General features: G+C 44.5%; 1 long non-coding RNA gene across 2 annotated transcripts; it reads right to left on the bottom strand.

The window, feature by feature from the left end:
• Positions 1-1,704: 1,704 nt before the first annotated feature.
• LOC112105021 lies at positions 1,705-25,531 on the bottom strand. 2 transcript variants are annotated; one of them, XR_002907968.3, is made up of 6 exons: positions 25,438-25,531; positions 23,272-23,366; positions 13,940-14,002; positions 12,193-12,302; positions 7,286-7,970; positions 1,705-1,899 (listed from the first exon to the last, which is right to left on the bottom strand). It is a non-coding gene; the product is annotated as an uncharacterized LOC112105021 (long non-coding RNA). The 2 variants fall into 2 exon arrangements; XR_003899992.1 differs by having other exon boundaries at positions 7,286-7,397.
• Positions 25,532-25,799: the final 268 nt, after the last annotated feature.

Raw genomic sequence — 25,799 nt, 5'->3', positions numbered from 1 at the left:
CAGGGGTGCAGTTTACCCCAAGATGGGAGGCATAAAAGATATTCCTGAAGTAACTGCTAGCTTTGCGAGAATAGTTTCCAAACTGTGCCAGGACCCTTGATGGGACTCATGTGCCCATAGTTCGCCCTCTTCAAGGAACACATAGTACATAAACTGCAAAAGGTACTACTCCATTCTTATGCAGGCCCTCGTAAACCACAGAGATCCATTTATGAATATCAACATGGACTGCACTGGGAAAGTTCATGGTGCCAGGGTTTTTCACGGAGCAGACGTCTACATTCATGGACAGGCTGGGACACTAATCTGACCAAATTAAATTGTCATCATGGAGTTACTGTCCCCAGCATTCTTCTAGGGGATCCCATGTATTCCCTTTTGCCTTGGCTTGTGAAACTTGATTTCAGAGGCCCTGGCAAAAGACGGTTTAATTATGCTCTCAGCAGGTGTAGACTGGTTGTTAAATGTGCTTTTGATAGACTGAAATCTCATTTGAGATGTTTACTGACATGTTTGGATGCTGTGTCATCACTGCTGTTTGAATTACTGCAGCTTGCTGTGCTCTTCACAATCTGTGTGAAGCCAGAAGTGAGCCATTTCCCCCTGAATGGACCTATGACAGTGAGGGGCCACTGAATTGATACACTCAGTCAGAAAGTGCACCTACCGTAACTGGAGCTGGATGCACCAGGGCCACAGAAGTCAGAGATGCTTTGTGCCACCACATTATGGACTTGCATGTCCCAATGAAAGAGGGGAACTAATATCTTTATGAATGTACCTGTGGGAGCTGGGGCTGGGGATCATTAATTTGGGAAGCAGGTTCAGTGCATTGCGGGGGTGGGCTTGATTGCCAAGCAATATACCTATGAATGATATGGCCATTTATGAAATATGTGGTGGTGGTGGGGGGGGATTCACAGTATGGATTCATATAAAGAAGTGATTGATGTGTGGACTGAGGTACCTAACTGTACAGAGGAATAGTGTTTGCATACTAATTCCTGATTGTCCCAGATCATTTGTTTACCTTTATTATTTTAAATACACTTATGATATGAGGTAGTGATAACAATAAATTTTCTTGATGACATAAAAAGCATTATTTATAAATAAGTATTAGAAAAAGTACAACATTCAACGATGGCCAGGCAGGCCATCTGTGATTACCACACCAAAACACCAGTAACAACAGAACCTAACAGAAAAAACAAAACAAACAAAAAAGTGCCTGAACAAGTGTAAACAGTGAAACCAAGTACAAGATGGAAGCCCCCTACCATTGCACATTCTTTGCCTCCCCATTCTCCTTTCCCTTCTTTCTCCATTTGCTGTGCACTTGACATGATGGGAGAGGGGTAGAAGCATCCACAGAGTAGGAGGTAAATATGGAGGACAGCATGGGGCAAAGTTGCCCTCCCCAGCCAGTCATGGGGACCGATTGAATGGGCTACCCAGCCATGGAGTTTTCCAAGCTGTTTCTGGACTGAATCCCAGAGTACAATGCAGAGGACTCAGGCCGTGTTTTGGGTGATGCAGCAGGAGTGCGTAATCCATTATTGATATCAGCCACTCAAACAGTTCTTTCTGCTGAGCTCTCTCCTTCTTCCTTAGCCGCCTTTCCTGTTCTAGGAACTGTGGAGCAAGTGCCTGCTCCCACACTGAACCCTGTCCTCAGGCTGTGCAGCCAGTCTCAGCCTTACCTCTTGCCATGCCTTTTCTCTAGCCATAAGTCCTTCTGTTTTTGATACTGGACTGCTTGTTGGCCCTGTCCAGATCTTCAACCATAAGTTCATCATGCAAAAGCTCCATCTTGGAATGGTCCATGAAGGTATATTTGGTCTAGGTTTGTATTGCAGTGTGCTGTGGAGATACTGCAGTCAGTAGAGGCTGAGGGATCTAGAATAGAAAAAGACACAGAGGGTTACTGTCTCAAATAGCTCAGGGCAGGAGCACAGAAAAAATCCTTGTGGAATTTCCAAGACATAAAATGTTACTTTTACAAGCTGAACTTTAGTATATTGTGAGAGGGATGCTTCAGACCACAGAAGCTACTTGGACATAGCCTGGTGAATTTCAGTGAAAGAAGTGCAGAGACAAATCTAAGTTAAAATTCAAAGCTGTTTTTTATTTTCTAACACTTTCATTATGGGAGGCTGTCAGTGGCCTTGCTACAAAAGCTTTTTCGATCATTTCAGGCCTTACACCTTTTGAAGGACATAACAGTTATTGTGGTGCCTGACTGGCAAAGGGAGATGTCATTCCAAGGTGATGGTGGGAATCCTGCAGAGTGTACACCCAAAATATTCAAATGTACAGTGACTGAACAGCACTTCTATGCGTGGAGTGGCCTGGTCAGCTACCGAGGTGGCCCTGGAAAATACGCCCTTCCCCAAAATGCAACTACCTACCTGGAGTTCCTGCTTCAGGAAAAGTTTGCATCTTTTATCACCCAGGATTGGGTCAGAATTCATGAGGGAATCAACAGGACGCTGTGCTAGGTTCTACACAGCTTAGCTGGTTATGACTGTATGCAAACGCATAGAACTCCACAGTCATACCCTCCCCTTCAACCTGGCACATTTTCAAATACCGGTCAAATTTGGGACAAATTATTTTGTCACCTATGGACTGCATGGACAACTTTTCCCTGAAATGGAGTAGATTTGTGAATGGAACCCATTTCCACCTCCCGCTTCCCCCCCTGCACAAAGTTCACTGTTCCAGGCAACTCATTACACCACTGAATGGTTACAGATTGGCGTGCTTGTTGCCCGTTCTGGGAACCAGCCAAGAAATAATCACAAAGGTTGAACTGAAGCAGTACTGAGGGTTGATTTATTGCTTGCTTCCCTTATTTGCGCAATTATACTCACACACACATCCCATTCATACTGGCGACAGGCTGCAGACGCGGATGTTGCTTTTGTCCTAGGTGACTGAGACTGGCCAGGTTTCAGCTTCCCAGAGATCGAACCGCAACGTGATGAGAGTCCTCGATGTCCCTTCGGATCTACGGGAAGGCCCTACTGCTTCCAGTCTGGTCCTGATTTTTTACTGTTGTGGGTTACATCTCTCTCTGGCCGCTACTGCCATAGGTTTATATACAGTCCCATATACACCTTGATTATCCTTACATGGTAATATTTCGGTTCAAGATTTGCGATTGGTTTCTAAGGCCTGGTCTACACTATGAGTTTAGTTCGAATTTAGCAGCATTAAATCGAATTAACTCTGCACCCGTCCACACGACGAAGCCATTTACTTCGACATAAAGGGCTCTTAAAATCGATTTCTGTACTCCTCCCCGACATTTCTGGGGATGGATCGGAAATCCTCCAGGGACATCTCCATGAAGCTCTCCTGGAGGTACTCCAAAAGCCTTTCCAGAAGGTTTCTGGGCAGTGCAGCCTTATTCCGTCCTCCATGGTAGGACACTTGACCACACCATGCTAGTAGCAAGTAATCTGGTATCACTGCATGACAAAGCCTGGCAGCGTATGGTCCCGGTGTTTGCTGGCATTCAAGCAACATCCGTTCTTTATCTCACTGTGTTATCCTCAGGAGAGTGATATCGCTCATGGTAACCTGGTTGAAATACAGGAATTTAATTAAGGGGACAGAGGTGGCTGTTCCTACTGGGCTGTTTGCCTGTGGCTGAAAAGAAAGCCTTCCCTGCAGTTAGCCAAGCGGGGGGTGGAGGGGGATTGGCGCTGAGCTTTTTGCGTTTGGCTAGCAGGGATCTTCCCTGATACCTGTCACGCGGTGGGGTGAAGGATAAAGTGATCATCCCAGAGAACTGAATGGGGGGGAGGGTTAGTTTGGTTTCTGCAGGGATCTTCGCTGATACCAGCCACGCAGTGGGGGGAGGGATAAAGCGATCATCCCAGAGAATTGGATGTGGGGGGGGGGGGTTAGTTTGGTTTCTGCTGCTGCACATTAACAGGAAAACCACAGCACTCAACCAACGGGCTTTGCTCGGTTTGTGGGAAAGGAGGGCGCTGCTTTTCTGAAGGCTGCAGAAGCCGAAAGACAATGGCTTACCATGGCCGCATGCAAGCCGAATTCTGTTGCCCGGACCTGCGTCTGTGATCTCTAACACCAAATCCGCAGGCACTCAATATTAAGATGCAAAATGCGACCTTTTACTGAAATCACATGTGCTATGTAATGTGAATAGTGTTGTTCACCGTGAAAGAGTATAAGCATTGTTCTGTAAAATGTATCTTTTTAAATACTTCTCTCCCTTTTTTCCCTCCCTCCCGCAGCTGCAAATTTTTCAAGCCCCCTCCTCCGTCCCGAAGGCTATCTCAGATAAGGCGGCGGAAAAAAAGGACGCAAGATGAAATGTTCTCTGAAATCATGGAATCGACCCACAATGAAAGAGCTCATCTGAATGAGTGGAAGGACGCAGTATCACAGTACAGGAAAGATGTCAGTGAACGTGAGGCCATGAGGGACACTCGAGATGAGAGGTGGCGGCAGGAAGATCAGAGGAGGCAGGATGCAACGCTGGGGCTGCTGCGTGAGCAAATGGACATGCTCCGTCTGGTGGAGCTTCAGGAATGGCAGCAGGATCACAGAGTGCTGCTGCAGCCCTTGTATAACCGCCCTCCCCCCTCACCATGTTCCATAGCCTCCTCGCCCAGACGTGTAAGAATGCGGGGTGGGGGGAGGCTCCGTGCACCTTCTCACTCCACCCCAGCGGACAACCCAACCAAAAGGCTGTTATTATATTGAACTTTTTTAGTGGCCTTTTCCTTCCCGCCTATCCTCCTCCCAAACCCCACCCGGGCTACCTTGTCAGTTCTCTCCCTCTTTTTATAATCAATTAATAAAGAAAAAATGATTTTTAAATGATGGTGACTTTATTTCCTTTGCAAGCAAGCTGTGATCAAAGGGGGAGGGTGGGTTGCTTACAGAGAACGAGTCAATCAAGGGAGCGGGTTTTCATCAAGGAGAAACAAACAGAACTTTCACACAGTAGCCTGGCCAGTCATGAAACTGGTTTTCAAAGCTTTTCTGATGCGCAGTACTTCCTGGTGTGCTCTTCTAATCGCCCTGGTGTCTGGCTGCGCGTAATCAGCAGCCAGGTGATTTGCCTCAGTCTCCCACCCCTCCATAGAGGTCTCCCCCTTACTCTCACACAGATTGTGGAGCACACAGCAAGCAGCAATAACAATGGGAATATTGGTTTGGCTGAGGTCTGAGCGAGTCAGTAACGTGCGCTAGCAACCCTTTAGACGTCCAAATGCACATTCTACCACCATTCTGCACTTGCTCAGCCTGTAGTTGAACAGCTCCTGACTACTGTCCAGGCTGCCTGTGTATGGCTTCATGAGCCATGGCATTAAGGGGTAGACTGGGTCCCCAAGGATAACTATAGGCATCTCAACATCCCCAACGGTTATTTTCTGGTCTGGGAAGTAAATCCCTTGCTTCAGCCATTTAAACAGAGTAGTGTTCCTGAAGACACGAGCGTCATGAACCCTTCCCGGCCATACCACGTTGATGTTGGTGAAACGTCCCTTGTGATCCACCAGTGCTTGCAGCACCATTGAAAAGTACCCCTTGCGGTTTATGTACTGGTTACCCTGGTGCTCCGGTGCCAAGATAGGGATATGGGTTCCATCTATCGCCTCACCACAGTTAGGGAATCCCATTGCAGCAAAGCCATCCACTATGACCTGCACATTTCCCAGAATCACTACCTTTGGTAGCAGCAGCTCAGTGATTGCTCTGGCTACTTGCATCACAGCAGCCCCCACAGTAGATTTGCCCACTCCAAATTGATTCCTGACTGACCGGTAGCTGTCTGGCGTTGCAAGCTTCCACAGGGCTATCGCCACTCACTTCTCAACTGTGAGGGCTGCTCTCATCCTGGTATTCTGGCGCTTCAGGGCAGGGGAAAGCAAGTCACAAAGTTCCATGAAAGTGCCCTTATGCAAGCAAAAGTTTCGCAGCCACTGGGAATCGTCCCACACCTGCAACTGCGGTCCCACCAGTCTGTGCTTGTTTCCCGGGCCCAGAATCGGCGTTCCATGGCTATAACCTGCTCCATTAGCAGCATGATCTCCAAAGCGCCGGGGCCCACGGTTTGAGAGAATTCTGTGTCCATGTTCTCATCACTCTCGTCGCCGCACTGCAGTCGCAGCCTCCTCCTCGCCTGGTTTTCCAGGTTCTGGTTCAGCATAAACTGCATGAAAATGCATGAGGTGTTTACAATGTTCATGACTGCTGTCTTGAGCTGAGCGAGCTCCATGCTATGGTATGGCTTCTGCACAGTTCACCCAGGAAAAAAGGTGTGAAACGGTTGTCTGCCGTTGCTTTCACAGAGGGAGGGGTGAGGCTGTACCCAGAACCACCAGCAACAATGTTTTTTGCCCCATCAGGCATTGGGATCTCAACCCAGAATTCCAATGGGCGGGGGAGACTGCGGGAACTATGGGATAGCTATGGGATAGCTACCCACAGTGCAACGCTCCGGAAGTCGACGCTAGCCTCGGTACATGGACGCACACCGCCAAATTAATGTGCTTAGTGTGGCCGCATGCACTCGACTTTATACAATCGGTTGCCCAAAATCGAATTCTGTAAATTCGGAGTAATCCCGTAGTGTAGACATACCCTTACACTCACACTATCTCACTCACTCCTTACATATTGATTACATATTCATAAGCAGGAATACAATTGGTAATATAGCTTTAAGCAAGCCCTTCACATCAGCAAGGACTTCCGCTGCTGTTTGTGGTTCAGACAGGAAACTCTGCAAACTGCACTTCAAAAGCAAGGTGAAGCTGGCATTACAGGAAGTCTACACAGACACAGACAGACTGCATTCGAAAAAGCAGATGTTGGCGGGCCATGGGCTGCCCCTCCTTCCTCCCCATGGAGCAGGAGCTGCTCCTGCCTGGCAGAGGCCAAGTCATGGACAGGGCTGCATCCGGCTGCAATGCTTACAAGTATGGCAATGTAAGGTTATTACTGTTAAGAAACAGGAATGACCTACCAAAAATCTGTGCCTTTACACATACACACACACACACAGACACAGACACACACACACACACACACAAAATCACTTTCAAGGCATTTTTACTGTTTGCATTTCCTGGTCGTCACTTTGAATGCCACATGGTAGATCCTGCCACTAGGATACAATCTGCCATTAATGGATACACACTGCTAGCCAGGGCTTCTAATAAGTTTTACATTGGTTCATAGAATGGAAATCTCTCCCATTCCTATATTAGTAAACATTATAATAGAGCCAGAATCTTACCAGGCTCCAGGGTGGCTTCTATCCTATATGCTGCAGGTTCCACGGTGGGCTATTCCTCATCAGGTATCAAACAGCTCCACCAAGTATGGCCCAGGATGTGCTGCTGATGCTCCTGTGGGAATGATTTCAGCAACAGAATCACTTTGCTGACCTCACTGTGCACCTGCTGCTGGCTCCCATCACCCCAAGACTGGATTCTGGGGCTAGCAGGATGCCATCCTGGCTTGACACATCATCATACACCACCATTGTCTTCATTCTCAGTGCAGTACTGGGGCACAATATCAGAGAGTTGCCTGAGCTACAGTTCTGGTCTCTGATTTTCCTGTACTCAGTTGTGAGATGCTTAATCCGCTCCCTGCACTGGTCACCAGACCAGTATATTTGTTACGCTGATAGAGTCTTCACTATTTGTTGGTATGCGTGGTCATTCCTGGTACTGTTACTGATATCCACTGTTTTGCTGGCCTCGCACCAGAGGTTTACCAAAATTTGGCTGTGCTGCTGTGACCCATGAAGCAACACTCTTTGCAAAATGCTTATTCTGTTCAGTCTTCATTGCAAACTCAGTGTCTTTCCAGGGTGGTGGTCAGAAAGACAATGGAAGGCTCAATGCTGACTCACTGAGCTGCTGCAGTACACCAAGGCGGGTTGCTTCCCTTTTCACTGGCGTTGATTGGAGATTCTTGGAATAGAGAAGACAAAGGAAGTTGACCCTGTGCAATTGTGGGATACTTTTGGTGGACTCTCAGGACCACAGTCGGGGGAGGGGGTACTGTGTCTACACTGCAAAGCAATAGGGCTCGAACCCTGGGTCACAACTTGATTCAGACTTGACCCCTCCATACCTGCTGGATCCTAGGATCCTAAGTCCAAGCCCAAGTCCAAGAGATTTGTGTGTAGGAAGGGGGTTCAAGCTTGAATCTGAGCCCAGCTTACATTGCAGTGTAGACGTAATGAACTCTGCAATACCTGAAACTGACTTTGACATATAACCATAGTGGATATTTAAATACCACTCCTGGAGTACAGTAGAGGTTGGATTCATTTTACAAAAACAAATTCTGTAGAGCTGTACTTTTAAAACATATTAGAACCATCCTTTTAAAATCTGCAATCAATTAATTAATGAAGTTGGTAACATTAATTACACAAATATGCTGATACCAAGTTATATTCATGTTTATAAAAACAAACTGCAGTCACGTTCCCTCATTTCATCTAGTCTATTGCTTTAGATGCCTGAATCTGAAACTGATGCATGTTTTTGGGTTTCTGCCCCAAACAGTTTGAAAAAAAACCCAACATTCCCTTAATGCACGCACCAACATTGTCTCTTAGAAAATGTATCTATTATCTTAAAAAGCTTTATCAATGTATTAATAAAACCTGACTTGTTACTGTTCAGTGTTATTTTAATGTATTGTCTTGCATGTGTGCCAGTATGCTGCTAAAATATATGATTGTAAGATTACATAACTGCTGACCTGTGCTCTATTGAAGTCATACTTCTGGTTGTGCCAACCCCCATTGGGGAGGGCTTTGTGGGAAAGATAAGATGCCTGATCTTTTCAAGGGAACTGCTGCAGGGTTGGAGTGGGGAAGGGTGGAAAGTATGTCCCTCCCATATTCCCTACATCAGCGGTTCTCAACCTGTGGGTCAGGACCCCCAAATGGGGTTGCCAGGGCCAGGATTAGACTCGCTGGGGCCTGGGGTTGAAGCTGAAGCTTGAGCCCTGCCGCCCCGGCCTGAAGCTGAAGCCCAAGGGTTTTAACCCCGGGGTGGCAGGGCTCAGGATCTGGCCCTTCCTACCTGTCCGGGGCGGCGGGACACTGGCTCTGGCTCCTCACCCCTCTCCCCGCCCTTCTGCCCAAGTCATGTAGTAATTTTTGTTGTCAGAAAGGGGTCATGGTGCAATAAAGTTTGAGAACCACTTCCCTATATCTTTCCTTGGCTCGTCCAGTCTCCTCCCATATTTGTGTGTGCACCCCAAACTCTTAAAGCACTTTCTGTGGTGCCTGAGAGGTACTATGGGTTCCCACTGCACAGATCTGGACAGTCTCTTTGTTTTACAGCACAGTATATCATTAGCTGTTTTTGAGACAGTGTCACATTGTTGACTTAATGTATTCTCTACACTGACTGGCTTCGCTGGGAGTTGCAGGCCCTAATAGGATACTTGGATAAGTATAAATTGATAAGGGCAGACACCAACACAGCTTTGTGCCTCTTTAACCTGTACCATTTATTCGAATGAGTTAATAAAATTGTGGCTAGAAGAAGACCCAATGGATATAATTTTCTTATATTTTCTAAGGGCTATTGACAAGTATCTATTAAGGAAAATAAATAACCATAGCAAAAGAGATACAGACTTGTTGTGGATTAAAAACTGGTTAAGCAACAAGAAGCTCCCAAATGACTGCTCCCAAGAATGAAGAGAAGTTCCCTGTAGAATATTGCAGGGATCTGTATCAGAATCACTATTTGTTTTATTGATTTTTTTAGAAGGAAGTGGACAATAAATGGTGAAATCTTCCAGTGATACAAAAATAGTCTAGTTAAAAAACGTAAAAAGAACTATGGGAAAATTCAGAAGGATTGAATTGCATAATGTATTGACCATTGCATACATGCATGTCAGGCATGTGTACTCTGAGGAATTAGAGCCATTATTAGTGGATCACAGATATATGGAGATTACTGACGTGTAACTGGAGGTTCTTTGAAATATGTGGTATTCCACATATGGGTACATGTGTATACTATGCACCTGATATCAAAGATTTCTAGCAAGTAGTTTGCATTGGTCTATGCCTGCATAGATATTTTCCCTCGTGCTTTGAAACAAGGACATAAGGGACAGTGAGGACCAGTGCTTCTCCAGTTCCTCTCTCACTGCAAATCAGAAGAATCTGAAGCAGAGGAGAAGGAGGGTGGGTAGTGTAATACAGATGGGCAGTGAAGAACCTCCATTCACTGAAGAACCTCAATTTCTTCTTTGAGGGTGGGTCCTTAGGTGGTATTCAACACATGCATGATTTATAAGCAGTATTTAAACAGGTGTGTGTGTGGGGGGGGGGTGGCCTGTAATGCCTGTAATATTGCAGTCCCAATAGCCGTATCTGCAAATGAGTAATGCTTTTTGAACATGTGTATGGAGCGCTTTGTAGCCTCTCTACAGATACCCAGTATAGCTACTTTTGAAGAGATGTCATTGAGATATCTTGTGCTGTAGTGGAATGGGTTTTCACCCTAGCCAGGGGAGGAATACGCGCCAGTTGGTAACTCAGAAAAATGCAGCTGTAGATACTCTTAGAGTGTCTTTGAGCAGATAATGCATGTCATCATGACCAATCCACTATAGAGGCAAATAATCTGGGTTATTTTCTAGTCCAGTTTATCCTTTGTAGGTAGAATGCCAGAGTTCATCTAACATCCAGAGAGGAAAGTGTCCTCTCCTCATTGGAATCATGAGGTTTTAGTAAGAAGACCTCTAAGTGGATAGGTTGCTTTTTTGTGAAACTCAAAAATTACTTTTGGGATGAATTTCAGGTGAAGGCAAAGGGAAACCTTCTTCTTATGTATAATAGGATAATGCTAAAGTGATCAGTATTCCCGTTTCTGGACAAATTTGCATGGAAACTCACAATAAGCCATGAGCTGTACTAAAGTAACTGGTTATGTTTTATCTGAGACAAGGTGGGTGAAGTAATATCTTTTACTGGGCCAACTTCTGTTGGTGAGAGAGGCAAGCTTTAAAGCTAACAGAGCTCTTCTTTAAGTCTGGGAAAGGTACTCAGAGGCCTTGTCTACACTACCAGGGTAGGTCGACCTAAGTTACGCTACTCCAGCTACATAGCTTAGGTTGACTTACTGCGGTGTCTACACCACACTGTGTCGACGGGAGAGCACTCTGTGGTCGATCCGCTAAATCGACCCCCGCTGCATCGATTGCAGCAGAATCGATCCCCAGTAAGTGTAGACATGGCCAGAGCGTCAGCTAAATACAAGATCCAACAGATAGGATAATATAAATAGTTAGCACACATTTTAAGGGACCATTCAAGGTGAAGTGGCCCATTATTTAGTTATTTAGTTGTGCCACTCTGAGTACTCTTCCTGACCATAGGAAGAGTTCTAAGTTGCTTGAAAGCTTGTCTCTCTCACTAACAGAAGTTGGTCCAATAAAAGATATTACCTCACCCACCTTGTCTCTCTAATATCCTGGGCCCGATAAGGCTACAACAACACTGCATATTATACCTGACAAGTATGCACTACAGATGCCTTTTAAATTTACCTTTGAAGACAGTGGCAAATATTTAAATTATTCAAATAATCAAAAGAATACTCAGTCTAATTTTAAACGGTTATGCATATTCAGAATTACAGCCACATAAATATCTATGAAACTGATGTGTGACGTTTATACTTCTACTTTATAACATTTTTTCATTTGTTTGAAGACTTAAGACAACAGTACATCAGTTTGCATGGTAAAAGATAACTTCAGAAGCATAAGTGATAGAAAATTCACTTTAAAAAAATGAAAGCTTCAATTCTGGAGATGAGCAAAATCTGTGAGAAGCTCCTAAAACCTAAGAATATATAGATTTTTCTTATCTACAGATTTCTATTATACTTTGTCATTTGTTATTAACAATACTGAAAATTTGGGTCCGTTTTACAGATAATTTATTTGTTTTTTGACCACTTATGTTAATTTTAAAGCACATAAAAGTCGTGATGAAAAAAAATGGTAGCACACATATAAAGAACTATTGCACAGCTCCAGATAAAAGGTATAAGAGTAAGTTGAGAAGAGTGTTCTTATGAATGCTTTAATTGTTTGGGGCCATAGGAAATGAAATCAGATTTTTAAAAAAGGCCCAATTTTACTCACTTTTGTTCTTTGATCCACTGATTAACATTTGCAACCACTAACTCACTTTCCTGATGGAGGCGACTGTTGTCAGTTCGTGCTGCTTCCAGAGCCTGGTGCAAAGTTTCCAGCTGTGGATGCAGACAGATCAAAGCTTATGATGGACTCCCTAGAACACACTCTATCTGGAATACTAATAATAGTCTGTACTAGTTGTAAAGAATCAAGTCATTTTTCTCCACTCCTTCAAATAATCAGGGTTTCCTTGTACATGCTATTAATTGATTCAATATGCTGGAAGGAATGTCTGAACTTTTCCCACGCCTTACATTTACCCGTTTATTATAACATACATTAGTCTACCTCCAGAGGTTGTTTTAATTGAAATCAGGTTTATTTTATAAGAATGGAAAGTTTACAGCTTGTTATGTTTCAGTTTAAATACTGTATTCTTTTTACTTTTTATATATTTTATTACGTATTTCTTTATAGCTAGTTCATAGCATTTAGATAACAAAGAATGTCAAAGCAGAGAAGTACTTTAGCACAGTTCAGCAGAACATAAAATCTAGAATACTAGGGGACTGGATGGCTCAGCGATTGGGAACAGGATGTCAAGCCATTTCCCTTTATATCATCAGTTTGAATCAAACTCAGGTCAGTAGTGACCAAAAGTTATGACCATCTGCTAGATATTTGAAGCCTCTGAAAAGGATTTGGTGACCTCAGTTCAGTTCCTAATGGCTATGTATTCAGATCACAGAAACACCACTACTGGTATTCTTGTTGGCAGACTCTTGAAAGGGCCAGCTATCAAATTTGCCTACTGTCTCTCTCACTCCTAGAGGTGGAGAATTTAGGGTCTGATCCAACTGCTATTGAAGTTAATGGCTAAACTCCCAATGATTTCAATGGTGCAGAATTGAACCTTTAGTCCTGAAGACAAAAATCATTTAAAAAAAATCTAGTTTAGTAATAAAATTCTTCGTTAAGAAACATATTGTACATCAGATCACTATACTAAAGCTTATATGAAGAATAAGTGATAGAAAGTATTGGTCCTTACAATCTAGTTGGCTGTAATAGAATTAGTAATTCATATTAGCCATATAACGAAATGGTTTCAATACCAAACCATCTGCAGATCTTTAAGAACAATAAACTTACTCATATTTTTCAAATGACAGTACACACTTAAAACTACGGCTTTCTTCAACGGGGAATATAATTTTATCCTTTTTTAAACCAACACAAATTTCCTCCAAAATTAGGATGGCTTTGTGAACATTGTTCAAAATACTAGTATGACACCAGTGATGTTTAAAAGCATTGAGTGCAATAAATCTCTAAATATGCATAAAAGCCTCTTACAGTATTAGTGTGGGTAATATATAACGGAAGAAACAATATATATCTAATTAAAATCAAATCAAAATAATATCCTCTTACTCTTCTGAGAGCTATCTGTTATGCATATTAATGCTATATAATAGATTACACTAATGCTGCAGAAGCCATTTACTTATTTATTTAAAGATCTTTAAAACATTATCATGTATTATTAAACCACACAATTTATTTCTAGTTGCTTTCATAATTATGTGAAATTATCTGACAAGTTATGATTACCTGAGGTACTGACAAAGGAGATAATATATGTCAAACTGATGTTGACACAAATACAGTGATTTGCTAGGTTGGAAAATGGTTACAAATACAAGTTTTTAAAATGTACAAGCGAAACTAGTTTAACGTAGAATATACTTACCTCTCTACTTGCTGTGTCAAACATTATTGTAAATATATTTAGTTCACTTTGGAGGTGTTCTGCCTAAAAAGAGAGAGAAAACCAACTGATATGGAAAACAAAATAATTCTCCATGGGAGTAGATTTAGGGGCTGCATGATTTTAAACATTTGTACTTAGATTTTTGAAATGCAATCATTGGCAATGCTCTTGTGTTTTCTTTGCTAAAAAATTGTGAATAAATTTGGAGCTCAAAAATGAAGGATTTATAATAGAGATTTGAGCAAACCATACCACAAGACATGAGTACGAGCTTCTCTTTGTCATTGTACCTCAATCCTAATCTGTTGGGTTATTAGAGCAGAGATTACAAATTCCGTGGTATTGTGTAGTAACTTTGGACCAAGCCGTACCATGTAGGGATGTAATTGAGAGTTAACACCTTTCCCTAACCCTTGGCATGTGACCTCCCTGGATTGTCACTCGGGGTGTGCAGCAGAGATCAGGCTCCTCAGGGCCACCTCTCCCAACTGTGAGCAAGTGAGTGGACAGGGGGAGGTAGAATAAGTGGAGTCCCGATTGCACCACCCCTAACTTGCCAGTGGAGTTGAGCTGATGTAGGAGGAGCTCAGCAATCTATACAGACAAAATGCACATTACTTCCCCCTGGAACAAGGTGGAACAGAGAAGGAACTGTTATATTTACTCCGGTGGACTGCTCCTGGACCAGTTCAGCTACACACTACCTATTTCAAAGATATATAATACTAAAAAAGAACACAGAGTCTATTCCCTTGTGATGTACATAAACTGAGGAGTAAGATTAAAACATCAAATTCATTTTCACTTGTGTCCTAAGAGAGAATTTGAACTTAGTTCTGAATAAAAGAGGCATTAGTTAATTAGTCCACTGCACATAGGTCCTCTCTCCTTCCATGGTATTCAAGTTTGATTAGAAAAAAGAAGGCTGAATCTTAGTTGTCAACTGTTCATGCAGAATCTAAGGCTTCCATTCTGCCACATGTGGTGCTTCACATTTCAAATACTTTGGCAGTGATTTCAAATACTCTAGCCAATTCATTGCAGGGACTGAAGCCTGGGTTCCCACGACTACTGAACTGTTCAATACTATACATTTAGAATCCTGTCAGATTTTAAGGTTTTTGTTTTCCTGAAGGATAGGCTACTTGTGGCTGGAGAGCAGATATGGCATTTAATGATTATACAGGTTTGTGGACCAATGTAGTAAACTCTCATCACCACTCAGTTCTTGACTCACAATAGTTGCCATGATTGAAAGTTGACTTATTCAATCAAAGTAACAGAATAGAAAGCTAGGGCATTAACAAAGACCTTCCCATCTAGAGACTGACAGACTAGTCCAAAGACAACATATCTGGCCAAATACAGTGGTATCCATGGTGGGATAAGTTGCATAATCAATCTAAGTACATTGGAAGATGTGTATAGTTGGTAATGCAGCATAACTTCCACAAAGATGGTATTCAATGGATGTGCCAAAAGAACGCAAACTTGCCTGATGAGATGGCAGAAAGTGTGAGTACTAGGAAAACCAACTAATTGGAGGGGGATGATATTGTTTTGCATACCTACTGAATGTCACATTGGTGCAGGATACACTGCTTTATCGGTTACCTAACTGCAACTTACCTTTTTACATGTCTTCCAGAATTCACCATTGAATTTTGATGCAGACTTCGATATGAGTTGCCATTATTTCCAGTAGGCTTGATTTTGTACTATTCCAAAGTTTTGAACTCTATGGCATTTCGGCACCTCCCAGAATCATGGCTTTTGGAAATAAACTTCCCCTTATGGTTGTTGAGGCTTCTATATCTATAATGTGTCTGCCCTATGTGGAAAAGATGAGCAGCAAAATTAAAAGTTATTTTTAAACTTTTTTTCTTATTGAAGATTGATGAACTATCCTCCACAATTTAATTACAGAAATTATGTTGTCTTTTGCTGTGACTCTGTGCCTACTTGGGATGAATTACAACTAGAAGTATTCAAACTGAATAGTGCAGGTTAATTCCTGTGTTATACTCCATTAGGGTAGAAACAAAGGCCTGGTCTACACTAGGCGTTTATGTCGAATTTAGCGCCGTTACATCAAATAAACCCTGCACCCGTCCACACCACGAAGCTATTTAGTTCGACATAGAGGTCTCTTAAATTCGACTTCTGTACTCCTCCCCAACGAGGGGAGTAGCGCTAAATTCGACATGGCCATATCGAATTAGGCTAGGTGTGGATGGAAATCGACGCTAATAGCTCTGGGAGCTATCCCACAGTGCACCACTCTGTTGACGCTCTGGACAGCAGTCCGAGCTCGGATGCTCTGACCAGCCACACAGGAAAAGCCCCGGGAAAATTTGAATTCCTTTTCCTGTCTGGGCAGTTTGAATCTCATTTCCTGTTTGGACATCGTGGCGAGCTCAGCAGCACTGGCAACGATGCAGAGCTCTCCAGCAGAGATGGCCGTGCAATCTCAGACTAGAAAGAGGGCCCCAGCATGGACTCATCGGGAAGTCTTGGATCTCATCGCTGTGTGGGGAGATGAGTCCGTGCTTTCCGAGCTGCGCTCCAAAAGACGGAATGCAAAGATCTATGAGAAGATCTCTAAAGCCATGGCAGAGAGAGGATACAGCCGGGATGCAATGCAGTGCCGCGTGAAAATCAAGGAGCTGAGACAAGGCTACCAGAAGACCAAAGAGGCAAACGGATGCTCTGGAGCCCAGCCCCAGACATCCCGTTTCTACGAGGCACTGCATTCCATCCTAGGTGCGGCCGCCACCACTACCCCACCAGTGACCATGGACTCTGAGGATGGGATATTGTCCACGGCCGGTTCCTCGGACATGTTAGCGGACGGGGAAGATGAGGAAGGAGATGAGGAGGATGAGGCAGTCGACAGCGCTTGCAACGCTGATTTCCCCGACAGCCAGGATCTCTTCATCACCCTTACAGAGATCCCCTACCAACCGTCCCCAGCCGTTAACCCGGACACAGAATCAGGGGAAGGATCATCCAGTAAGTGTTTTAAACATGTAAACATTTATTTTTAACAGAACAGGAATATTAAGAATATTAACAATGGGTTGTGCATGATTACTTTGCCCTAGGCGCTTAACGTTTCAGTCCTGGGCAGTGCAACTATTAAAAAAAAATCTAACAATGTCCGGTTTTGCATAATTGTTCTGCCCAAGCCGCTCTACTGTTTAGTCCCTGCCAGTGCAGCTACAGTAAAATGCGGTCTACATGTCCGGGGATAGAGCAGAAATCCTCCTGGGACATCTTGACGAAGCTCTCCTGGAAGTAATTGGAAAGCCTTTGCATCAGGTTCCTGGGGAGAGCGGCCTTATTGGGTCCTCCGTGGTATGAAACGTTTCCACGCCAGGAGACCATCAGGTACTCCGGGATCATTGCCCTGCAGAGCATGGCGGCATACGGCCCTGGTCTTTGCAGGCTTTCCCGAAGCATTCTTTCTTTATCTCTGTCTGAGATCCTCATCAGGGTGATGTCGCTCATGGTGACCTGCTTTGAATTAGGTAGGGGAATGTTAGTATTGGGACTGCTTGCCCGTTCCTTTACAGAACTGTAACCGCCGGTTTACAGCCACGCGGTGGAGGCGGCAGAGGGGCGGCAAACAGGGATCTTTCCCTGGGACAGCCGCGAGGGGGTGGGACAGGGGCAGAGTTGATGCTTGCCGGATTGCTGGCAGCAGGGACTGGCGTTGCTTTCAATGTGAAAGGAGGTCAGTGCTACTATTAAAGTTTTAAGCAGCCACAAGTCTACGGCTTACCATGTCTGCCTGCTACACAAATTCCGGTGTCCTGCCCCGCTTCTCAGATCGGCAGTGCAAGACCCCAGGCACTGAATGCGAGGGCCGAAAATTCGACCTTGTCCTGAGTGCGCATGTGATAAGTGCTGTGCATGGTCTTGTTCACAGAGAAAGACTATGTTCTTTGTTCACAACTACATTTATCTTTCTGAGGAATTCACTCCCTTTTTCCCATTCCCACAGCCACATCTGCGACTGTCTCCCAACCCAGCCTGGCATCACACTCCCAGAGGCTAGCGCAGATTAGGAGGAGGAAGAAGAGGACGCGGGAGGACATGTTCTCGGAACTAATGGGCTGCTCCCGAGCCCAGGCAGCACAGCAGACCCAGTGGAGGGAGAACTTGTCCCAAATGCACCGGTCACACATGGAACGGGAGGAGAGGTGGCGGCAGGAAGACCAGCAGGTGACTCAAACGCTGCTTGGACTAATGAGGGAGCAAACGGACACGCTCCGGCGCCTTGTGGATGTTCTGCAGGAACGGAGGCAGGAGGACAGAGCCCCACTGCAGTCCATCTGTAACCGCCCTCCCCCGCCACCAAGTCCCATACCCCCCTCACCCAAAGTCCAAAGAAGGAGGGGCGGCAGAGTCCGTGAAAACTCTCACTCCACCCCTGCAGACTGCTCAAGCACCAGAAGGCTCTCATTCCCCAAAATTTGAAAAGTCCTTTCCTTCCCGCCTCACCCAAGCCCCTGTCCAAGTTTCACCCCCCAGTTTCATGTGTGGTTGTTAATAAAAAATACGTTTCTGTTCATTACTGTTTCCATCATGTTCTTTAGAGGAGAGTCTGTCTGAAGGGGGGGAAGGGGGTTGGTAATTGGACAGGACAGCAGCAGGGCACACACACAGTGCAGTGACTAGTTACCCTGGTCAGTCTGGGAGGTGGTTTTCATGTTCTGTTGGGGGGGGGGGTTGCTCTGTGACTTTGTGGCTGGGGAGGGCAGTTACAGATCTTATGCAGCGGTCCTTATCCTGGATCACAGAGCCACGCAGCAGGGGATCTGTAACCCTCCTCCCCCTGCCACAAAGTCACATAGACACCACATACACGCAGTCCCCATCAGGAGGGCTGGCAGGCTCCGTTGAAACAAACAGTCCACCACTGCGGAGCCTGTCATTCCTGCAGTTTAGAAGCGTCATTTGCATCAGTACACTACACCCGCTCCCCACCACAGTCTGCGTCCCAGCTTTAAAACATTCCCGCTAAAACAGTAATAAAGAAAACGGTGTCCATTAACAAAATAGAAGTCATTTTATTTTTAAAGGTGTGTTGGAAGGGGGTGAAGAGGGTATGTAACTGGAGAGGATAGTCAACGTTGACTGGGTAAAGAAACGGGGGCAGGTTCAGCTTCTCTGTACCCAAACTTAAAAGTCACAGGTTACCCTGCTCACTCAGGAACCTAGCTTTCAGAGCCTCCCGGATGCACAGCGCGTCCCGCTGGGCTCTTCTAATCGCACGGCTGTCTGGCTGGGCGTAATCAGAAGCCAGGCTATTTGCCTCAACCTCCCACCCCGCCATAAAGGTCTCCCCCTTGCTCTCACAGAGATTGTGGAGCACACAGCAAGCTGCTATAACAATGGGGATATTGGTTTCGCTGAGATCACAGCGAGTCAGTAAGCTTCTCCATCTCCCCTTGAGACGGCCAAAAGCACACTCCACCACCATTCTGCACTTGCTCAGCCGGTAGTTGAAGAGTTCTTTTTCAGTGTCCAGAGCGCCAGTATAGGGCTTCATGAGCCAGGGCATTAGCGGGTAGGCTGGGTCCCCGAGGATCACTGTAGGCATCTCCACATCCCCAAGAGTTATTTTGTGGTCCGGGAAGTAAATACCTTCCTGCAGCCGTCTAAACAGACCAGAGTTCCTGAAAACGCGAGCGTCATGAACCTTGCCCGGCCATCCAACGTTGATGTTTGTAAAACGTCCCCGATGGTCCACCAGTGCTTGCAGCACCATTGAAAAGTAGCCCTTTCTGTTAATGTACTGGCTGGCCTGGTGGTCCGGTCCCAGGATAGGGATGTGAGTTCCATCTATAGCCCCACCGCAGTTTGGGAATCCCATCGCGGCGAAGCCATCTGTGATGACCTGCGCGTTTCCCAGGGTCACTACCTTTGAGAGCAGTACCTCAACGATTGCGTTGGCTACTTGCATGACAACAACCCCCACGGTAGATTTGCCCACGCCAAAGTGGTTCGCGACTGACCGGTAGCTGTCTGGCGTTGCAAGCTTCCAGAGGGCTATGGCCACTCGCTTCTGGACAGTCAGGGCTGCTCGCATCCGGGTGTCATTGCGCTTCAGGGCAGGGGACAGCAACTCACAAAGTTCCATGAAAATCCCCTTCCGCATGCGAAAGTTTCGCAGCCACTGGGATTCATCCCAGACCTGCAGCACTATGCGGTCCCACCAGTCCGTGCTTGTTTCCCGGGCCCAGAATCGCCGTTCCACAACATCCACATGACCCATTGTCACCGTGATGTCCTCGGCGCTGGGTCCCGTGCTTTCTGACAGGCCTGTGCTACTCTCAGACTTCAGGCCCTCACCGCGGTGCCGTAGCCTCCTCGCCCGATTTATCTGCATTTGCCTCTGGGAAAGGTGGATGATAAGCTGCGAGGCGTTGACAACGGACACAACTGCAGCGATGGTCGCAGCGGGCTCCATGATCGCAGTGCTGTGGCGTCCGCGCTGTCACTGACCAGAAAAGTGCGCAAACTGATTTCCCACTGGCGATTTCAGGGAGGGAGGGAGGGAGAGCGGTAGTGACGGACGGATGACGACAGTTACCCAAAAGCACCCTCGACACATTTTTTTACCCAGAAGGCATTGGTGGCTCGACCCAGAATTCCAATGGGTAGCGGGGACTGCGGGAACTGTGGGATAGCTGCCCACAGTGCACCGCTTCCAATGTTGACGCTTTCCCCGTTAGTGTGGACTCACAAAGTCGAATTACTGTCCTTAGTGTGGACACACACATTCGACTTTGCAATATCGATTCCACATATTCGATTTAAGTGAAATCGAACTACTCTCATAGTGTAGACATACCCTAAGTCTTTCCTGGATAGTTCTTAAATGCCAGGGGGCATTAACATTAGTACTGGTGATAGTTACTACATTGCAACAGGGTGGCTGGGCCCTCTTCTGTTGATCTACTCTGTCAGTGGGTGTTAGAACCCTGCAGAAAGCTCCTGATGTTCTGCAGATTCATTATGGCAGAGGTAATTTGTTAACTTTACCTGGGATGTAAGAAATGTAGGTACAACTAAGGAGGTTGGACAGGGTGGGAAATCCTAATGACAGCCACACTGAGAGAGGAAGCTTAGGCTGAAATGTTGTATTACTGTTTTGAGTTAGCAATAAAGTCAAACCCCAGAAAAAGGGTGAGTGTGGACATTAACTGATGGTGCTCTAATTCCCCTAAAAATTTTGACTCCAAACATGTAACCATACACCATTCAAAAATCCTGTTTGATCTCTGATCTTTCTTCTTAAACCTTTCCTTTAAAAAAATAGTTGTAGAAAAAGTGATAGTGACACAACTGCAGAAGTAGCTTACTAAATATGATAATTATAGAAACAGCAGATGGAAAAACCTGTATTGGGTCATTTTGTTCAACTCCTCTCCTTTCAATGTAGGATTTTTCCTTAAAGTATATTTTTTCATATTTAGTCACAATAATGAAGTAGCACTTGTGTCTCTAACAAGTTATCTATTTATGACTGGGGATTGATTATGGAAGAGCAGGATTCTTCAGTACAGAAGAGTTGCAATTCAATGGAGAAGGAGTACCTGGACAGATGTTCTGAGGCTGAGAGTTCAAGCCTCATGTGGAGCACTGGTTTTGAGGGTGGTGAAGCACTGGAATGGGTTACCTACGGAGATGGTGGTATCTCTATCCTGAGAGGTTTTTATGGCCCGGCTTGACAAAGCCCTGGCTGGGATGATTTAGGTGGTGTTGGTCCTGCTTCGAGCAGGGGGTTGGACTAGATGACCTCCTGAGGTCTCTTCCAACCCTAATCTTCTATCATTCTATGATTCTATGACATTGCAACCTTTCTGCTGACATTACAGTTGAATTAACACTTTAATGCTCATGAGATAAACAAAATCAATACATTTAGCAGAAAGAATAAGAATCAATTACCTGTAATTGATGTTTCTGTAGCTAGAAATCACAAAAGACCACCATCCATGCTTACACCACTGAATGTAATGGAGGAAAAACCACCTATCTTAAATATTGTCAAAATCATTTGTTCAAGCAGACAGTTTCATCCTAACCCATACCACAGATGTACTTCAACTGCCAAATCCTTTCAAAGATGAAGATAAAATCTCTAACATACAAATAAAAAGAAATGTAATTATAGAGAGATTTGAAAATTACAGAATCTTAAAATCTGTGGTGAGGAGGGTGAGTGATGATCTGTTGTGATGTACATCTTCAGAGAACAATAAGTGGTAGGTTCTCTATCCCTTGAAATCTTTAAATCTCACTGGATGTCTTTCAAAAATATGGTCTAACTCATCTAGAATTCAACACGCTGAATGTAGGAATCACTGGTTTAAGTTCTATGGCCAGTGTTATGCAGGAGATCAGACCAGATGCCACACAGATCCATTTTGGCCAAAAAAGCTATGTATCTATGAATAATTAAGAGTTAAATTGTATCCACTCATTAAGGTAAAATGAGTCCTAGGAACACCACGACACAGGGCCCTTCTTGGTTTTACCCTTCAGCCCTGCGCCCACACAATGAGCCACCCCACACTTGGCGTTCCAGTGGCAGGGAGCCCCCCTAACTCTGCCAGGGTTGCAGTGTCTTCCTCAGGAAAAATAGGGGCCCCAGAAAGGTGGGGATGGCAGCTGCCTCCTCCCCCCCAATAGTTAACTCAGCAGTTAAGGTGTATCTGCTTGAGTGGGCTGGGCCCACTGCACTCTTCTCCTCCACAGAGTCCTTTATTGGGGGTGTGTTAGCAAGACCCCCTGGAGCAGTACATTTTGAGATACAGGGCAGTTCACACATCTCAGAGCTATTGTTTCAGGCTGTCTACAGATTCAGGCAGATATTGCTGCTTTGATTATACTCAGGGCTTGTTTACATAGGAAAGTTTAACCAGTTATATCAATATAACTTTCCCATGTAGATGAGCCCTTTTATTTGCAATCATGAGTGCTAGAAATTTACTTTTTTAGAGGAAAGCTTAGATTCTGGTATAATCACATGACTCAAGGAGCTAGGACCCTAGGCAAGGGTGCTTATGCCTTAATCCTGCCCTGCCTGCAATTAAAAAAATATATTTTTATTGTTCAAAGTATAGTATCCTTGCCTATGTTTCTCACTGATCTAGTTTTGTGTTTTGGTTTTTACAGAGACACTAGAGCTCTTTCATTTATAAGACTGGGCCTCAGTTATGATGATAGGTATCTTTAAAGAAGAGAAAAACATTTACCCTAAAATGTCATCTGGAGATGCACATGACACCACTCACCTCATTTACACTATGCTAGAGAAAGCATAGATGGTCTGCAGCCACCCAGGCCTATGGTGTGCTATGGAGGATTCTTCTCTTCCCTTTCCAATTTCCTGTAGGTGGAGAGCATACTATCTTACAAAGATGAAGAGCCAATGGAGGTCATAAAATGGTATATTGGTCAAGATATTAGATGAGAAAAAAGTGTGGTAATGTAATCCTTTTAGCTAAAGGAAGTAAGTGTTCCTCTATTATAACCCTATTAAGCAATGCACCAAAGGGAAAGGGCCATGAAGAGGCAGCACTGCCAACACTTTTCTTTATATATTTGGTTACTTCACTGGATAGAGGAACTGAGGGCTCCAAACCAAGGTGTGGGAAATTCTATGATGGGGAATCTTAGGGCTTGTCTATATGGAGACTTAGCACACGGGAAACTGGGCTGTAAATCTACAATCCACTAGCCTGCTGTGCTGTAACAAGCCATTGTGGACCTTGCTGCTCTGCACTGAAAGTTCTGTAGTGCACTCTGACTTACTGCTGTTTGAAATAGAAATATGTCAACTTTGGAACTTCTCCTGTGTGGCAGCAGGGTCCACATTGCCAGTTATAGCGTGGCAGACTAGGTTGCTGTAGATTTACACCCTGGCTTGCTGTGCACTAAGTCTCTGTATAAATGAGCCCTTACTCCCTCTTATTCCACTGCATCGCCCTGTTAGAGCCAGATGCCATCTGGCCTTAAGGGTGTCTCTTCCCCTCTCATATCAAATATCCTAGAAAAGGACAAGATTTTGAAAAGTCACTAGTGATTTTGGGTGCCTCAGTTTTTAGTTGCTCAACTTGATGTATCCCAAAGGGCAGTTTTCAGATGTTTATCTCCTGCCCTTCCCCTTTCAAGAGGCTCAGAGTGGACACCCAAATAATCACTGATCAGTTTTGAAAAAATTGGCCAAAAATAATTTTTATAAAACTACTTGTAATAAAAATAGCTACTTTTAGGAGTGACAAATGTATAACCAATTCCAGAATTACTTTATTACAGTGAACAAAACAAAACAATTTGAATTTTAAAGTATGGCTTGTAAAGAATTACATAACTCAGTAATGAATTTTGACTGAAGTAATTACTTACTTTAAATCACAAGCAATGTATTACTAGTCCCACATAAAGTAATTGTGGAATTAGTAATTCATTACTTACTGAAGTGATATTTTTTCAAAGACTAGCTCAAATTTATCACTTTTAAAGAGTGTGCCATTTTTTAAAGACTATAATGCAGTGGTGGGCTGCACGCGTCCTGTCAGGGTAATCCGCTGGCAGGCCACGAGACAGGTTGTTTACATAGACCATCCGCAGGCATGGCCACCCGCAGCTCCTGGTGAGATTTCTTTGCGCGTCTCTCCGAGTCCTTGCGTCCACTCAGTGCCCAGTATTGAATCTTTAAGAGACTTATGCAGTCTCTTCTTAAGCACCACCAACGTGGACCTGCCTGTGGACTCAGTCATAACAGGGGGGGCACTCTTAACCAACTCAGATGTGCTTGGTACCCGTTCAGAGTGGAAAGGTTCCAATGGTGGATGAAGCGCAGACTCCATAAGCAGGCACTTGAGTCTGGCAGCCCTGTCCCTTTCTTAGCAGGGTTTGAACACTCTACAACTGTGACACCTCTCCCAGACACTTAAGGCAGCTGGGATGTGGCTCACTCACTGTCATAGACCTGTTACATGAACGACAGGCCTTGAAGTCAGAAGAATGGGACATTAGAGCAGTATCGAGACTGGTACCCAACCAGGCACCGATTACCCTACACAAAAAAATACTATTCTAAAACTTATTCTTCTAACTATTTACAAATATACTGTACAAGACTAAAAACTAACATTACAGGTACTATGTACACTAATGGAGGGAAGATATGTAAATACAGACATTGCAGCTCCAACTGTCACTGGCAGTAGAAAGGAAGTGAGGGGGATCAGGGGCAACGGTGTGCAGCGGTGCAAGGCACCAGAGGGCACTCACACTGCCCCAATGGGTACTGCTGAGGAAAAAAATCTCCAACAACTGTGCATGAGGCCTGCACACACCTACAGTGGAATGGACATGTGCAATCACTCGAAGAAGAACTATGGGAACTGAGAAGGGGCATTTGGAAAGGGGGTTAGTATGTTGCTTGTACAAACCCATATTGTATGTTTTCCCCTTAATTATTGAAGTTTTTCTTTGCTGCTGTGCTTTGGGGAATAAAGATGAAAATAATACAATCCAGGATTCCAGGCTGTCCTCTAAGGTCACTGCAAAAAGCACAATTTCTAATTCATGTTTCAACAAATCCATAATACATTACTATACTTACCTTGCCTAAAAGACTTCCACAGCAAAGTCATGCTGTGGGTGCAAAACACAAGAATTATAGATGCACATAACCACTGATAAGTGGAGGAATACTAGAATTATTTTTTATAAACCTGCATCAACAAAAAGTGAGAAAATTTTAAATCAAATATTGCTTCAGCATGTCTAACAAATATATCTAGAGAAAACA

Source organism: Terrapene carolina, unplaced genomic scaffold (genome assembly GCF_002925995.2).
Source record: "Terrapene carolina triunguis isolate 2854851 unplaced genomic scaffold, T_m_triunguis-2.0 Scaffold58, whole genome shotgun sequence".
Classification (NCBI taxonomy): Eukaryota; Metazoa; Chordata; order Testudines; family Emydidae; genus Terrapene; species Terrapene triunguis.
This window is presented reverse-complemented; position numbering and strand designations above follow the sequence as displayed.